Below are 17,741 nucleotides of genomic sequence, written 5' to 3' on the forward strand. Positions count from 1 at the left end.
TTGGAAATTTCATTATAACTTTTGACCAAAAGGTGGCGCTGTCTCATAATCTTTTGAGTACCTTTAGGGCTTTGTACTGATGACCCATACTGAGTTTCGTAACGATACGTTCATGCGTTCATAAAATACAGCATTTTAGCACATAATTCAAAATGGCCGACAGCCAAAATGGCCGATATGGAAAAATTGGATATCAGTCAACTCAACATGACGCCCTGAATCTATCGAGACCACTTTTGTGATTTTTGGACAAACCGTTCAGAAGTTATAAGCAAAAATAGCCTTTTTTCATATCTCCAGACCAGTAGGTGGCGCTGCGCCGAAACGCAGCATGTAGCCTCAGGTCATGCTTGTGATGACATGTAGGAAGTTTGGTTTGAATACGATTAAGCGATGCGGAGATACAGCCTTATGTCTGTTTTCGCAAGCGCTACGTAAAATTTGTTTGCGCGTTTATCAAAAACGGTTTGACGAATCAACTTGAATTCCATAACTTTTTGTCCCCACAGCCTGAAGATGATCTGGTGCAATTTTGGTGCAAATCGGACAAACCGTCTAGGACGAGTTCGCAAAAGAAGGTTTTTTGGACAATTCAAAATGGCGGCCATATTTTTATGACGGAAAATGACGTCATAGGATGAAATCGAATCGTCATGAGCTCAGGAATCAGAGGAAAAAATTATTTTGTTGATAGGCCTTACGGTTTAAAAGTTATTAGCATAATATAAGTGAAACTTTGGACAGGTGGTGGCGCTAGAGGGAATGAGTTAGAGACACCAAAATTGGTGCAATTACTGTTGGGACTGTCCTCTATCAGAATGTCAAACCGGAACAACTTTCCCGGAAACGGTTCTATGGGCTGCCATAGACGCCCAGTCGGAAGAAGCAGAATAATAATAATAATAATAAATATAGCTGCAAGCAGCAATCACCGGGGCCAAGCGCAAGCAAGACGACAAGACATGCCAAAGTGGCTGGGAGTGTGAGACCCACTGCAGCAAGGAGCAATTAAAGACATTTGAAGATGAATTTTGGCAAAATGGTTGAAAAATCACATACAATAACTAAAAATATGATTATCACTTTCGACCAATAGGTGGCGCAGTTACGAAACTGATGTGATGTGGTCAGAGTGAAGTGACAATGACACATACAAAGTTTGGTGTCAATATGTCAAGGCATTGCAGATATAAAGCCTGAATAGTCATTTTGGCATCATGCCTCAACTTTGCCACTGCGGTATACGAAAACGGTTTTGTCTATCGACACGAAATCCATAACTTTTACTCGGCACAGTCTGGAGATGACACGATCCGATTTTGGTGAAAATCGGACGTTCGGTCTAGGAGGAGTTCGAAAAAGTAGGTTTTAAAAGAAAATAAAGATGGCGGACAGGAAGTTTGGCTGACTATGGCAAAATTGGTATCTATGTTTTCAGCATGACCCAAGGAATCTATTGAGATCAGTGTCATTACTATAGGCAAATTTATTCAAAAGTTATTAGCATTTTTGGAAATTTCATTATAACTTTTGACCAAAAGGTGGCGCTGTCTCATAATCTTTTGAGTACCTTTAGGGCTTTGTACTGATGACCCATACTGAGTTTCGTAACGATACGTTCATGCGTTCATAAAATACAGCATTTTAGCACATAATTCAAAATGGCCGACAGCCAAAATGGCCGATATGGAAAAATTGGATATCAGTCAACTCAACATGACGCCCTGAATCTATCGAGACCACTTTTGTGATTTTTGGACAAACCGTTCAGAAGTTATAAGCAAAAATAGCCTTTTTTCATATCTCCAGACCAGTAGGTGGCGCTGCGCCGAAACGCAGCATGTAGCCTCAAGTCATGCTTGTGATGACATGTAGGAAGTTTGGTTTGAATACGATTAAGCGATGCGGAGATACAGCCTTATGTCTGTTTTCGCAAGCGCTACGTAAAATTTGTTTGCGCGTTTATCGAAAACGGTTTGACGAATCAACTTGAATTCCATAACTTTTTGTCCCCACAGCCTGAAGATGATCTGGTGCAATTTTGGTGCAAATCGGACAAACCGTCCAGGACGAGTTCGCAAAAGAAGGTTTTTTGGACAATTCAAAATGGCGGCCATATTTTTATGACGGAAAATGACGTCATAGGGTCCAGTCGAATCGTCGTGAGCTCAGGAATCAGAGGAAAAAAGAATTTTGTTGATAGGCCTTACGGTTTAAAAGTTATTAGCATAATATAAGTGAAACTTTGGACAGGTGGTGGCGCTAGAGGGAATGAGTTAGAGACACCAAAATTGGTGCAATTACTGTTGGGAATGTCCTCTATCAGAATGTCAAACCGGAACAACTTTCCCGCATACGCTTCTATGGGCTGCCATAGACGCCCAGTCGGAAGAAGCAGAATAATAATAATAATAATAATAATAATAAGAACCGGAACGAAAACAATAGGTGCCTCCGCACTTTCAGTGCTTGGCCCCTAATAATAATAAGAACCGGAACGAAAACAATAGGTGCCTCCGCACTTTCAGTGCTTGGCCCCTAATAAATATAGCTGCAAGCAGCAATCACCGGGGCCAAGCGCAAGCAAGACGACAAGACATGCCAAAGTGGCTGGGAGTGTGAGACCCACTGCAGCAAGGAGCAATTAAAGACATTTGAAGATGAATTTTGGCAAAATGGTTGAAAAATCACATACAATAACTAAAAATATGATTATCACTTTCGACCAATAGGTGGCGCAGTTACGAAACTGATGTGATGTGGTCAGAGTGAAGTGACAATGACACATACAAAGTTTGGTGTCAATATGTCAAGGCATTGCAGATATAAAGCCTGAATAGTCATTTTGGCATCATGCCTCAACTTTGCCACTGCGGTATACGAAAACGGTTTTGTCTATCGACACGAAATCCATAACTTTTACTCGGCACAGTCTGGAGATGACACGATCCGATTTTGGTGAAAATCGGACGTTCGGTCTAGGAGGAGTTCGAAAAAGTAGGTTTTAAAAGAAAATAAAGATGGCGGACAGGAAGTTTGGCTGACTATGGCAAAATTGGTATCTATGTTTTCAGCATGACCCAAGGAATCTATTGAGATCAGTGTCATTACTATAGGCAAATTTATTCAAAAGTTATTAGCATTTTTGGAAATTTCATTATAACTTTTGACCAAAAGGTGGCGCTGTCTCATAATCTTTTGAGTACCTTTAGGGCTTTGTACTGATGACCCATACTGAGTTTCGTAACGATACGTTCATGCGTTCATAAAATACAGCATTTTAGCACATAATTCAAAATGGCCGACAGCCAAAATGGCCGATATGGAAAAATTGGATATCAGTCAACTCAACATGACGCCCTGAATCTATCGAGACCACTTTTGTGATTTTTGGACAAACCGTTCAGAAGTTATAAGCAAAAATAGCCTTTTTTCATATCTCCAGACCAGTAGGTGGCGCTGCGCCGAAACGCAGCATGTAGCCTCAAGTCATGCTTGTGATGACATGTAGGAAGTTTGGTTTGAATACGATTAAGCGATGCGGAGATACAGCCTTATGTCTGTTTTCGCAAGCGCTACGTAAAATTTGTTTGCGCGTTTATCGAAAACGGTTTGACGAATCAACTTGAATTCCATAACTTTTTGTCCCCACAGCCTGAAGATGATCTGGTGCAATTTTGGTGCAAATCGGACAAACCGTCTAGGACGAGTTCGCAAAAGAAGGTTTTTTGGACAATTCAAAATGGCGGCCATATTTTTATGACGGAAAATGACGTCATAGGGTCCAGTCGAATCGTCGTGAGCTCAGGAATCAGAGGAAAAAAGAATTTTGTTGATAGGCCTTACGGTTTAAAAGTTATTAGCATAATATAAGTGAAACTTTGGACAGGTGGTGGCGCTAGAGGGAATGAGTTAGAGACACCAAAATTGGTGCAATTACTGTTGGGAATGTCCTCTATCAGAATGTCAAACCGGAACAACTTTCCCGCATACGCTTCTATGGGCTGCCATAGACGCCCAGTCGGAAGAAGCAGAATAATAATAATAATAATAATAATAAGAACCGGAACGAAAACAATAGGTGCCTCCGCACTTTCAGTGCTTGGCCCCTAAAAATATAGCTGCAAGCAGCAATCACCGGGGCCAAGCGCAAGCAAGACGACAAGACATGCCAAAGTGGCTGGGAGTGTGAGACCCACTGCAGCAAGGAGCAATTAAAGACATTTGAAGATGAATTTGGGCAAAATGGTTGAAAAATCACATACAATAACTAAAAATATGATTATCACTTTCGACCAATAGGTGGCGCAGTTACGAAACTGATGTGATGTGGTCAGAGTGAAGTGACAATGACACATACAAAGTTTGGTGTCAATATGTCAAGGCATTGCAGATATAAAGCCTGAATAGTCATTTTGGCATCATGCCTCAACTTTGCCACTGCGGTATACGAAAACGGTTTCGTCTATCGACACGAAATCCATAACTTTTACTCGGCACGGTCTGGAGATGACACGATCCGATTTTGGTGAAAATCGGACGTTCGGTCTAGGAGGAGTTCGAAAAAGTAGGTTTTAAAAGAAAATAAAGATGGCGGACAGGAAGTTTGGCTGACTATGGCAAAATTGGTATCTATGTTTTCAGCATAACCCAAGGAATCTATTGAGATCAGTGTCATTACTATAGGCAAATTTATTCAAAAGTTATTAGCATTTTTGGAAATTTCATTATAACTTTTGACCAAAAGGTGGCGCTGTCTCATAATCTTTTGAGTACCTTTAGGGCTTTGTACTGATGACCCATACTTAGTTTCGTAACGATACGTTCATGCGTTCATAAAATACAGCATTTTAGCACATAATTCAAAATGGCCGACAGCCAAAATGGCCGATATGGAAAAATTGGATATCAGTCAACTCAACATGACGCCCTGAATCTATCGAGACCACTTTTGTGATTTTTGGACAAACCGTTCAGAAGTTATAAGCAAAAATAGCCTTTTTTCATATCTCCAGACCAGTAGGTGGCGCTGCGCCGAAACGCAGCATGTAGCCTCAGGTCATGCTTGTGATGACATGTAGGAAGTTTGGTTTGAATACGATTAAGCGATGCGGAGATACAGCCTTATGTCTGTTTTCGCAAGCGCTACGTTAAATTTGTTTGCGCGTTTATCGAAAACGGTTTGACGAATCAACTTGAATTCCATAACTTTTTGTCCCCACAGCCTGAAGATGATCTGGTGCAATTTTGGTGCAAATCGGACAAACCGTCTAGGACGAGTTCGCAAAAGAAGGTTTTTTGGACAATTCAAAATGGCGGCCATATTTTTATGACGGAAAATGACGTCATAGGGTCCAGTCGAATCGTCGTGAGCTCAGGAATCAGAGGAAAAAAGAATTTTGTTGATAGGCCTTACGGTTTAAAAGTTATTAGCATAATATAAGTGAAACTTTGGACAGGTGGTGGCGCTAGAGGGAATGAGTTAGAGACACCAAAATTGGTGCAATTACTGTTGGGAATGTCCTCTATCAGAATGTCAAACCGGAACAACTTTCCCGCATACGCTTCTATGGGCTGCCATAGACGCCCAGTCGGAAGAAGCAGAATAATAATAATAATAATAATAATAAGAACCGGAACGAAAACAATAGGTGCCTCCGCACTTTCAGTGCTTGGCCCCTAATAAATATAGCTGCAAGCAGCAATCACCGGGGCCAAGCGCAAGCAAGACGACAAGACATGCCAAAGTGGCTGGGAGTGTGAGACCCACTGCAGCAAGGAGCAATTAAAGACATTTGAAGATGAATTTTGGCAAAATGGTTGAAAAATCACATACAATAACTAAAAATATGATTATCACTTTCGACCAATAGGTGGCGCAGTTACGAAACTGATGTGATGTGGTCAGAGTGAAGTGACAATGACACATACAAAGTTTGGTGTCAATATGTCAAGGCATTGCAGATATAAAGCCTGAATAGTCATTTTGGCATCATGCCTCAACTTTGCCACTGCGGTATACGAAAACGGTTTTGTCTATCGACACGAAATCCATAACTTTTACTCGGCACAGTCTGGAGATGACACGATCCGATTTTGGTGAAAATCGGACGTTCGGTCTAGGAGGAGTTCGAAAAAGTAGGTTTTAAAAGAAAATAAAGATGGCGGACAGGAACTTTGATTGACTATGGCAAAATTGGTATCTATGTTTTCAGCATAACCCAAGGAATCTATTGAGATCAGTGTCATTACTATAGGCAAATTTATTCAAAAGTTATTAGCATTTTTGGAAATTTCATTATAACTTTTGACCAAAAGGTGGCGCTGTCTCATAAATTTTTGAGTACTTTTAGGGCGTTGTACTGATGACCCATACTGAGTTTCGTAACGATACGTTCATGCGTTCATAAAATACAGCATTTTAGCACATAATTCAAAATGGCCGACAGCCAAAATGGCCGATATGGGAAAATTGGATATCAGTCGACTCAGCACGACGCCCTGAATCTAACGAGACCACTTTTGTGATTTTTGGACAAACCGTTCAGAAGTTATAAGCAAAAATAGCCTTTTTTCATATCTCCAGACCAGTAGGTGGCGCTGCGCCGAAACGCAGCATGTAGCCTCAGGTCATGCTTGTGATGACATGTAGGAAGTTTGGTTTGAATACGGTTAAGCGATGCGGAGATACAGCCTTATGTCTGTTTTCGCAAGCGCTACGTAAAATTTGTTTGCGCGTTTATCAAAAACGGTTTGACGAATCAACTTGAATTCCATAACTTTTTGTCCCCACAGCCTGAAGATGATCTGGTGCAATTTTGGTGCAAATCGGACAAACCGTCTAGGACGAGTTCGCAAAAGAAGGTTTTTTGGACAATTCAAAATGGCGGCCATATTTTTATGACGGAAAATGACGTCATAGGGTCCAGTCGAATCGTCGTGAGCTCAGGAATCAGAGGAAAAAATAATTTTGTTGATAGGCCTTACGGTTTAAAAGTTATTAGCATAATATAAGTGAAACTTTGGACAGGTGGTGGCGCTAGAGGGAATGAGTTAGAGACACCAAAATTGGTGCAATTACTGTTGGGAATGTCCTCTATCAGAATGTCAAACCGGAACAACTTTCCCGCATACGCTTCTATGGGCTGCCATAGACGCCCAGTCGGAAGAAGCAGAATAATAATAATAATAATAATAATAATAAGAACCGGAACGAAAACAATAGGTGCCTCCGCACTTTCAGTGCTTGGCCCCTAATAATAAGAACCGGAACGAAAACAATAGGTGCCTCCGCACTTTCAGTGCTTGGCCCCTAAATATTAACTATAAAAAGTTACCCATTTCACCTTTAAGGTTCTGCAGTCACACTTTAAGTGGGTGTTCAGTGAGTGTTGCTGTGGAGCTGATATATTATTCAGCACTCTAAGACAGGAACAGTGCTGTCAGTTTAAAGGTATACAATCATGCACCCACAAACAGTTTGTACATCAACAGATAAGTAGATATTTTTACATTGCTATCTTTTGTTTGTCCCTTTGCATCATGTCCAAGAGCAATCACTGTTCTCCTCCATCACATAGAAAGGTTACATGACAGTGTTGTTTTTTTGTTTTAGATACCAATTGCTTCTTCCGGTGCAAAATGTGTTCATATTAGTTTCAGTTTGCATCCTGGGAGCAATGCATATCCAACAATATTTCCTTGTCTTTTCTAAAATCATCTGACTTTTTTTTTTTTTTTTTGCTCTGTGAAAGAAAAACAAGTCATACTTTTTATTTTTTTTGTGAGTTCCAGATCTTAGCTTGAAGCCTGTCAACACAATGAAACCAACTTAATAGCTTTGTCTGTCAGAAAATAAATACAACTTTTATAAGATGTCCTCGCCTTTTCTGGGCCTGTATTTAGTTTAGAAAACCATAGAATGATCAAGGATCCCCCCACTGGTTGGATCAAGGGACACTCAATTTTCTCAACCAACTTGCATTTATAACTCTAAAAGACTGGGTAAAAATTTCCCAGAGGTCATAGTGGTTTAGTGTACCCATAACCACTGCTGTTTAAATCGCCACATGACATTGGCTGCTCCCTGTCCAGACAGAGCTGACACATGCCCGCTTTCACAGACAATTTTAAGCCTATAGTACCAGAAGTGCATGTTCGATGAAAGCAACTTACATATCTTGCACATTGGCATATTTGCCCTTGTTTTTGCTCAAGATGCACACCAGCAATGTTTTTTGTCTAAGGCACGTTTAGAAAAAAACATAAATATCCTAATTTAACTAGGGCCTACTCCTGGCTTATTCTAAGCCCTGTCTATGAAACCAGGCCATTATAAGTCATTTTAGCATTTAGGCAAACAAACTGAAAAGCACTAATGCTTGACCAATTGCAATTGGAATTAAATATGTCCTTCGGATGAGACGTTAAACCGACGTCCTGACTCTCTGTGGTCATTAAAAATCCCAGGATGTCCTTCGAAAAAGAGTAGGGGTGTAACCCCGGCATCCTGGCCAAATTTGCCCCTTGGCCTCTGTCAATCATGACCTCCTAATCATCCCCATATACTGATTGGTTTCATCACTGTCTCCTCTCCACCAGTAAGCTGGTGTGGGATGGCCGTTCTGGCGCAATATGGCTGCCGGCCCGTCGCATCATCCAGGTGGTAACCCTGGATGATGTGAGAGGAGATAACCCCCCTTTCATGTAAAGTGCTTTGAGTACCCAGAAAAGCGCTATATAAATGTAACAAATTATTATTATTATAAATTATTATTAAATATCAAATTCTTGAAAAATAAATAAATGAAAGTTTGTTTTTAGTCATTACAAAACATTTGTCTTAATGTGCTGTGATTAATGAATGGGACGTATGGTGGTATATAGTTAAAATGTACCTAATTTACCTTAAAATAAATAAATAATAATAATAATGAATAACAATAATATGAACCAACATTAATCTATAGATTATATTTTCTAATAGCATGCCATTTCTTTTTAAATAACCCTTTTATAATTTAATCTAAATTCGTCATTGACCCTAACGACAGAAATAAAGAAGTAGATGTGGTCTTAAAACTGAACAGATCATAAAAATGAGGAGTCCCAAAACCTGTGAACGACCTTGCCTGGTGACGTCAATTTGAGCAAACCAATCAGATTAAACCTTGGCAGTGTACCGCCCATTGCTGCCAAAAGTAGGGGGAGTGGAGCCAAGTAGTGTTCTTTCTTAACCGCCGTGCGCTTTCAGTGAAATACAGCGGAATAAATCCAACGTAAACGCAGTTATACTTTATTGCCTTGCGGACTATAATCATCTCATACGTGCCTGTTTACTCGTTAGAAAAGAATTCACGTAGGATCTGTTTTCCTCCCCCCTTCTGCTCAATGGTGTGGGATCCTCCTTTTCTCTCGCATTAGCGCCTTTCTGGTGCTGCAGTATGAACGGACACACGCAGCCAGGCGGACTGAACTAGTACCTGCGGATTTCGGTTAAAATGTTTTACGCTGGTGTGGGATTTTGGAAACGACTTCAAGGCGGACACGTGGAATAAAAGTATGTCATCGGTTTGAAATTAGTTCTGGAGAAGTGCACAGGCAAACGCGTGTCATTGTTTATTGTAAGGATCCATGAATAAAGGTAAGCACCGACTGCGGTGATTGTTGTTTAGAAACGAATAGAGCTTCACAGTCCCGCCCACAGCCCGAGAGGGCTCTGGTGCCGGAAGTAAATTTCCCATTCATTTCTCCCATTGACTTTTGGAAAAATCCGTATCTAAAGAGTTTTAGAGCATGTCTGAGGATAACCAGCTATGGCTGAACTCATAAGCATACAACATATCATTTCGAGTAAAAAAACGAAGAGAAAATCCAAAAAAAGGCAAAGGTACAAGACTGTGTACATATTTTCATTTCCGAGCGAAGGAACTACTCATCCCATAACCCACCGCGCCTCACTGAAGTCGACTGAAGCCAACCGCGAAAGAGCCTTTTGAGTGAATTTTATATAGTAAATGTGTAGTTAATAGCAGTTATTTCAGTAATAATCGTGTAAATAAAAATAATAATATATTGTGTGCGTGTGTGAAAGCGGTTAACGATAGCGTTAGCAACATGGTGCAGCTCAGTCATCAACACACGTGTGTTCAGTCAGTGTGTAACGCTAGTTTGTGTGTTTATTTCAAAGCCCTTTATGACACAGGACACTCAGCTGACAGGACAGGCTGAGGTCCATGCTCATTTTCATGATGTTATAGTTCATCCTTAATTGTAATAACATTTTATGTATTTTCTTAATATCCACAACAAGTGAAAATTAAAAAGTGATGGTCAGCAAACCAGAAAGTGCACAGCGCCACCGGTCTGATGCATGGACCGGTGCATGGTCTGCTCTTGGACCGTCATATTCAGTTTATTAACTTGCCATGAATTATTACATAAATGTTCAGTAAATGCATGAAGAGGTAACGTTATGCCTAGGCTTAATATTGTTTTGACAGTGGCATCATAAAATGCTTGATATGACTCATACCATATGAAGGCTACAGTAGCCTATCTAAAGTGAACGATAAGTAAGGGATAATGTAAAGGTTGTTATAGCGAATACAACTCGCGAAAGGCTGATTATGAGCCCGAAGCGAAGCCTGAAGGTTGTATTCGCTATAACAACCAACTCGCTATACATTATCCCGCTTATTACATGGCTACCTACCAAATAAATAAATAATTTAACACAAAATATTAATTTAAAAAGGAATGTATTGATTTAAAACTATTTATATGGCTTCCGCTAAAGAAAACACTCCGTTCAGACGGGCTCTGGTCTCTACTGTTAGAGTCCTGCTTCCATGGCAACGCTCTGACCTTCGCGGGGTTTACACGACATCCACCAATCAGATGCATCACTGAGGGATTGTGGGATTGTTTAGGATTGTGGGTAATGAAGTACTTATCCAAGACATCGCGAATAAAAGGCATTTATCTCAAATCAAGGTTAGTGCCCCATGAACTTTTGGCGTTTATATGAGCATATACAATCGCTTAGTACAGCCGTTGCTGGTTTTAAGTCTACCATGTATGGTTACGTTTTTATGGCTTATACCCCAAATGTCTATGGAGAAATTGTATTGAATTTTTACTTCCGGCACCGGCTGTGGGCGGGACTGTGATGCTCTATACTTTGCTGACTGTCTGGTGGTGGAAAGTCCGATTCTTTTAACCGAACCGGTTCTTTTGAACAGTTCGTTTCAAAGAACCGGGTCAAAAACCGATTGAATTGCCTTTGTTATTCTTCTTTTAAACGGTCCATAATTTATGTTTAATTCGTTTTTTTTGTCGATTAGGCTTTATTAATAAGGTTGCTTTTTGAATAAATTTTTTATGTGACCCAATTCAGTTTGGTGCAGGTGATTCATTCATGGTTCTGCTCATAATAACAAAGTAATTTGCATGACACAATACTAAATTCATGTAAGGTACTTGTGTATCCATCTCTCTGTTCTCATAAACCCGTTCCCAGAACGTTTTATTTGCAACATTTCTGCGATTCTGGTGTTAAAGTAACTTGCATTTCGTCCCATCTGTCAAATCCTCGGTTCACTCCATCCATGCTCTTCTTAGAATCAGCTCAGTTATCAGTTGTCGGTTCATTGCGTATCAGACATGATTGAAAATATCTTTCCCTCTGTTCTCGGTTCATTGAATCAGTGAGTTGTTAACTGGAGAACGGCTCGGTCCAATTCAGTCCGATTCCCGAGCGAATCGTTCAGATCGTGTAATCAATGCATCAAACTCTCTTACGGAGATGGTTAAATCTTGACACAGTGACCAACATTAGAATAATATTAAAAGCCTGTCGTCATTTGTTATTTAGACTCAGTTTCAACGATTGATTAGCGTTTCGTTTCATAACAAAATTCGAAGCTGTCCGTCGTGTAGGCTATAATAACGTTACATTCCGGCAAAATAAACGAACGACTGTTTGTTTACATTTTATTATAACGTATTAAATGAATAGTTCACCCATAAAAAATGGTCCCTTTAACTCCATGTTGTTGCAAACTTATATCTATTTCTGGAACACAAAAAGAGGACTACGCTGAAAGACAGGCTCAGTCACCATTCCCATACATTGCTTCTTTTCCATACAGAGAAAGCGAATGGTGACTTGAGTCTGTCAAAATGCCTTACCTCTTTTGTGTTTCACAGCTTGAATTAACAGTATTAAATAACTCATTAGTCAGTGTACATACATTGACACGTGGGACTAATGTACAATAACTAGCCTAATCTGTATAATGTTTGTTAGTGTTACCAAAAGATGGACAAAAACAACACACTTCTCATGTAACTGTGAAATATGATCTTAATGAATTATGGATGTGCTTATTTAGACTGCTGCATTCAATGCAGGATTCCTCTGGTCTTTTAGGGAGAAATATGTATGTCCACACTGAACAAGCCAGGTTACTGTTGCATCATCACCTTCGCTTCTGATAATCTCATAATGCTCTGATGTTTGCCCATGACCACTCATAAGATAAATGTAGCAACTTGGCTTTGACTGAGACTCTTTAATCTGACCTCTGTCTTGCTGACCCACATTTCTATTTTGGGCAAAAGCCTTTTGTCCACTCCATGAAGACCCTGATTGTATGTGGCACTAATGTTTTGTATTGATTTGATCTTGATGTTTAGGTGATGCATTGCACGCATGCTGTTTACATTCAATTGGTAAGGGTTTATGGGTAAGTTTAGTATTTCAACATAGATTGCCATATTTTAATGTTATAATTTAGTTGTGAATGTTATTGAGAAGGTTATAAAGTAACAGATGTTATGAATCGTCCTAGTGTCTTTGTTCATAGTCAGGTCAGTGTGAAACCAGAGAGACAAAGACTGGTTTGCTGACTCAGCTCAAACCAGCTGATTATTTTGGCAAGTCTTAGATTAGATTAGATGTTTGACTTTCTAACATCAACCATCAGTGTGTGAGAGGCTGTTTGTTTTTTTAAAACTGGGAACCAGGAATGAAATGACTGTGGAGTAGATCTACTCAACTGTGACCAGTTAAACTATAGTAAAGTAACATTTACCTCTTTTTTGGCGCTCCGGTGTGATGTATTTAATGCAGAGTTCTTGTTTCCGAATCCAAACTGGCAGACAGTGAAAGATCATGCTCTGGGTGTCTGGGCACTGGGTTGGCCATAAAAGGCGATGTCTGCAACTTTGGCAGTATTGTTTAGGTCTTGGTTCTGCAGGGATTTATTGCCAACATTTTTGATTTTCAAATTCTGCTCTGGCTTTGCCAGAGGTTGTAACGGAAATGTCACGGAAGTGAAATTAAATGGATCAGTGTACTCCCAGGGAAGCACACTTGTGAATGAGTGTGAATTTGTGAATGTGTTAGATTTGAGTGTTTTCTATTAAATTAAATTGTTCATAAAAAGTGAAATTTTGCATGTAATTTATAAAGATTATTTTACTTATTAATTATTGTTTTATTTATTATTTATATATCTGAATCATGTCTTTCCTAAAATCGAAATGTGTGCATATTTTTTTTTTCCTTAAAAAAATTCCCAATCTTTTCAAAGTTATGAATTTGGAATGGTTAGGCCTATATACTTGTTTTCTGAAAGTAGAATAATCACTAGACTGATCAAGCTTATCTTCCTTGTGATTTTTTTTTATTTTTTATCTGTGCTATCAGAGATAAGAATATCTAGCTATATAACTTAGTGCAAATTTTATCATATGGTAAATGCTTTTTATGGATGCATACAATGCACCCGGAATGCTTTTTAAACTCATCATGTTAAATTTGACAATGTAGCACACGGCCTGATATATTGTTGTACATTTTATATTTATAAATTGGTTGTCTTTAGATTGGCAGAGGACTCTTGGACCTCTAATGGAAAGACCATTTTAAATTAGGATAACTTTGTTGCTCTTCCTCTAGCTCACTGTCACTGCATCTGTTGATTTTTGAATCCAATCCATTCCATCTCTGGAATCTAATGAGTCACAAAAGATGCCAGAGACGTTCCAGCGTGTTTTTCAGTGACTGTTTGAAACGGTTTGGTTGTTTGCTGCTGGAATAATAGGAAACATGTCAGTTTTTTTTTGCTTTATTACAGATATTCTAAGTTCTAACCTAACATTTGTGTTATGGGCAAAAACTAGATAATAAAATAATGTAGTTCCTACTGAAATGTCTTTGTGATTTTATGAGATTAATGTGAAAAGGATGTTTGTTTAGGAATGAGGAATGTTCGATTGTTTTTGAAAAGACCCCTGAACCGAAGAAGGTGATCAATCAGTGCCACAAAAGTCTTTTTGGCTTCTAAGGAACCTCTCTTTTTTTCTTTAACAAGTTTTAGTGTTACAATCCAGAACAGCTTTAGCACATAGTTCAGTTCTCAGTGGCATGAGTTTTGGTGCTAAACGCAACGGGACTGATTGTCCAATCAGGGGGAGTGTAAGGGAAACCTGTTTGGAAAGAAGAATCTCTTTTTTTTGCAGTTTGTTTGGTGCAACTTGTGGAGAAATGACACATTCCAACCTTCACTCTTTTTATCTGTGCAAGTGTGTTTTCAAAGACATCATCCTACTACTGTACTGCATTAAAGACGACAGGAAATCAAAGTTGCCTCTTGTCTTGTGGTGAAGAATTCATCCGTGAAAGTTAATTCACCAAGCAATTTACAATAGGGTTTCAACACTTCATGCTTGAACCCTTAATAATTGTTTTTGTAATCTTTAATCGAAATCTGAAAATGTTCTGTGATGACGTCAGTTTGACGGCTTGGGTAGAACATCCCCTCCAACTGTCAGGCTGCATTCAACTCCACTTTTAGACATAGCCTACACTTGTAACTTCCCTAAGTACTTCCCCTCGCTCACTCGATTTTGACCGAGTGAGCGAATCTACTAAATATGTACACTTCAGGCGGATCCATGGACCACAATGCCACACGCTTGTGACGTCACAGCTTGTCGCGCTTAATTTACCCCCACCCCACACAACTATTGGAGTTATTTCATTTAACCACATTTAGCCCAATACTTGTTGTAGCTAGCTACCTTAAGCTGACTTTTTTTTTAAACTTAGTTAGTAGTTTATATAAATAATATTTTATATTACTTTATATTTAATTTTTGAACAGCCCATACACACAGGCTTATAAAATGGTGTGGTAAACAAATTTATAAAGAAAAAAACCCTGTAAATGGCCTAATAAATGTTCCTATTCCAAATTTCCAGATTCCAATGGATCCAGGGCTTAGGGTATTCCATTTAAACCCGTTACACACAGTAGGGCTGCACAATTAGGCTAATTGAATTTCTAATCACGATTACGGATGCCGCGATTTATATAATTGTTCAAAGATGCAATTACAAACAAAGTCCACTTACATTATTCTGCGTGCATGTTATGTTGTGAGAAGCGAATCATGACTACTTCAGAGAACCCAGTACAATTAACTAACTACCAGAGACGTTGTGTACGCTGAAAAAAGGCTCTTCCATTGCACACGCTAATGTGGCGGCTGTGTATCGCTTCACTATAAAGCTCAAAAGAAACTACAGTACGAGCACGCAACTTCGTTACGTACGTTGTAAATTAGTAGGCTAAGTCACGAAATAAAAGTAAAATGCCAATAAATGGTACGTATGTGTTACCTGAGAAGGATTTGCATGCAGGTTTAATGTTCGTTCTCTTCGCCAGGAGCAGTTTCAATGTTTCATTAACAGTTTTGTTTGTATTGAGTAGCCTATTCAAGTGGTTCACATGGTAACTGTTGTTTCTATAACCCCACTTTATTTCACTTTGTGTTATTTTGTATATTTTTATATGACTGTGGTGGCTCATTTCAACATTGTTTTAACAATTAGTTTAAGAGTGGCAACAATTTTTGGTTTTTACTATATCACGTTAGATCTCAGGTGGTTCCCAAATAGTAACATTAGATTAAATTTGCTTGTTTAGCTACCACCTCAGTCACCAATTTCACTTGGCCTTTCGTTTCCTGTTTGTCTTTAAATGGATAGTTCACCCACTTAAATTGACATCATTTACTCTCTCATGTCGTTCAAACCCCATGAGTTATATAGACCAGCTTGCTCTTTTCTGCCCTGCAAATACTGACAGCATTTTTCTGATTTTGTGTTCCATGGATGGAAGAAAGAAGATCATGGGTTTGGAATGACAGGGTGCGAAAACAATGACATAAGGTTTAGTTTTGGGTAAAATAACTTTTAAAGGCTGGCTTCAGTTTTTAAAGTTTCCACAGACCCTGTTTGGCCCTTATCTTAAAAGCAGAAGAGGTGAAAAACACTGATGACTGTTCGACCAGTCTATTTCCCAGTATGTCTGTGTGTCTTACTCTGATAAGATGTTACAGTGCCAGGGTGCCGCCACGCTCTGCCCAAATTTCACTTCAAAGTGACTGGCAAAGGATTCTTCCTTCCTCTCACTGCCGCCTCATCTACACCTCCTAAGCGACCGTCTCCACACAAGCTGTTTATTTGGAAGAGTCCAGACCAGAGAGACACAATGGTGATTTCCTTCAGGACCCAGTGATACAGTCATCGTTCTGTTGGTTTTGGCTGCAAGCGTTGGTTCCTTTGCCACTACGTTTGCTGTGGAACTCTTGTCTGGAGGAAATTATTTTGATTTGCTGGATTTGTTGAGTCAGCAAACGGGATTTTTTTTTAATGTAGCCTATAATGTTGTTGTTTTTCCGCCAAATTTAATATTGACACCAAAATTGATGTTGGATATCTAATTGTGTATGCTCCAGTCATTACTTTTTTTAGATTTAGATTAATATTAAAAGTAATTAACTTTGTTGTCATCTAAACATTAATCTTTAAAAACTAATAATTTACAACAAGGTTAATGTAGCTAAATAATACATTTAATTATTATTATTTTTTCATATTGTACGTACATTATAATTTTGTGATGATTTTCATTTGATTTTAGTTTGTTTGTTTTTTAATTTATTTAGACGAAGTACTAGGCTATAGTATTGCAATAGGTTAACTGGGATGGTCGTGCTGAATTCACCTATTTGACTGACATTAGAAAGTTGTGGAAATTCAGCAGGAGCCATATTTGCAGCTTTCAGTGAGTGGTATTTTATCATTGCATGATTTAAGCAATCTTAATGAGTCATTTGAATGAAATAAATGAATCATTTAATATGGACTTCAGAAGTATCTTATCTCAGACAAGTAACTTGAAACGAACCTTCATCCTGTGGGTGATGTGAACCGTTCCTATGTGAGTCACTGTACTTTTCACCTTTGTTTTGTTTTCATATGTGCTTTTGGGATAGTAGTAGTGAGCCAGTCTTCCTTTTAAGATCAGTTTCCAATCTTTTTGCAGTTGTCCTCTCGTTGACTCCGCAAAATAAGCTTTTATTCCACCCATCACCTATAGTTTGTGAAATTGCTGTCGGATTATAATGTAATTCAGTATGTGTCTCTTTTCCTTCTAATGAAAGTCCATTGAAGTGCTTAGCATCTGTGTGAGTTTTGGGTTACAGGCCTATTGAAGCACATTTTGTATTCCATTCACACTTGGAGTCCACCCTTTTCCTCTGCTCGGTTGACGCAAGCTGCTGACTTCAGGCCAGTTTTGCACTTTTTTTCCCCCCCTCCCTCCTTAAAATGTTAGATTTGAACCATGGAGGTTGGTCACCAGCGTTTCAGGAGAAATCCATCC

General features: G+C 39.1%; 1 protein-coding gene across 1 annotated transcript in view; it reads left to right on the plus strand.

Annotated features, from left to right (window-relative positions):
- Positions 1–9,193: 9,193 nt before the first annotated feature.
- The window catches only part of mical3a (microtubule associated monooxygenase, calponin and LIM domain containing 3a), a 79,607-nt gene continuing 71,059 nt past the window's right edge, over positions 9,194–17,741 (plus strand). Inside the window, exon 1 of the mRNA XM_079620021.1 lies at positions 9,194–9,643. The gene's annotated coding sequence lies outside the window, so the exon portion shown is untranslated. The remainder of the gene's footprint in view (positions 9,644–17,741) is intronic.

Source organism: Phoxinus phoxinus, assembly GCF_949152265.1.
Source record: "Phoxinus phoxinus genome assembly, chromosome: 8".
In the NCBI taxonomy this organism is placed as follows: domain Eukaryota; kingdom Metazoa; phylum Chordata; class Actinopteri; order Cypriniformes; family Leuciscidae; genus Phoxinus; species Phoxinus phoxinus.